Source organism: Limulus polyphemus, unplaced genomic scaffold, assembly GCF_000517525.1.
Source record: "Limulus polyphemus unplaced genomic scaffold, Limulus_polyphemus-2.1.2 Scaffold263, whole genome shotgun sequence".
Lineage (NCBI taxonomy): Eukaryota > Metazoa > Arthropoda > Merostomata > Xiphosura > Limulidae > Limulus > Limulus polyphemus.
In genome coordinates this window covers 755,977-756,893 of record NW_013665873.1, presented here as the reverse complement: position 1 = coordinate 756,893, position 917 = coordinate 755,977, and positions in this window count along the sequence as shown.

The window sequence follows — 917 nt, the reverse complement described above, 5'->3', positions numbered from 1 at the left end:
CATCGTTGTAAACAGACTGGTTCAAGTAAACCAGGACCATAGCAAACGACTTTGAGATCCGAATTCCCAGTTTAGTTTTCTCTTGGATGTCAAATCTCTCATCAGTGGTGACATTGATCTATACATGTAGCTACTCAAGTGTGCTGACTTTGCCAATACACAGGAAGGTGATGTCGAGGGAGTTTCACTTTATCAAGATATATTGGATTGCCATATGGTATTTCGGAAAATATGGAATTCAAAAACCTCACTACCAGAAACTACAGCAGAGTTGCTGAACGCAACTGTTCAATATGGGAAAGACATTTCTCCAAACCTGCACACAGCCTTGCAAATTCTATTGACAACGCCTGTCTCTGTTGCCAATTGTGAGAGATCTTTTAGTAAATGAAAAATCATAAAAGTCATCTTCGGTCAACCATGACACAGGAATGCCTGACAAACTATTGATCTGATAAATTTTGATCATATCATTGACCAGTTTGCTGCAAAAAAATACACGAAAATTTAACATCTAAACACCAATAAATAAAATGGCTAAATTTGGCACACAATCTCTGAATTTTTTCAAACTCTAGCTTATATAAGCTATATGATTCTTAGGAAATAAGTTCATGTTTCTGTCTGATAAATTATCTTTGCTTCGTTCTAACTATATGCTTTGTGACGCATGAGTAGTTCATTAATTTAAGGCATGAGGTGGTAGGCCATGTTTTTAAATTTGGGTTGGTGGGGTGTTAGAGAGAACTATTTTTTCAAGCATGTATGGGCCCCCAAAAAGGGCATTGCTCCCGAGCACAAGAATCCTCCCGCAGTCACTGTTTACAAAAGAATTCAAAATATTTGTAACACTTTTTTTTTTTTTATGGAATATCTACTTAACACCTAACTATAAAATAACTAGTAGTTTCAATAAT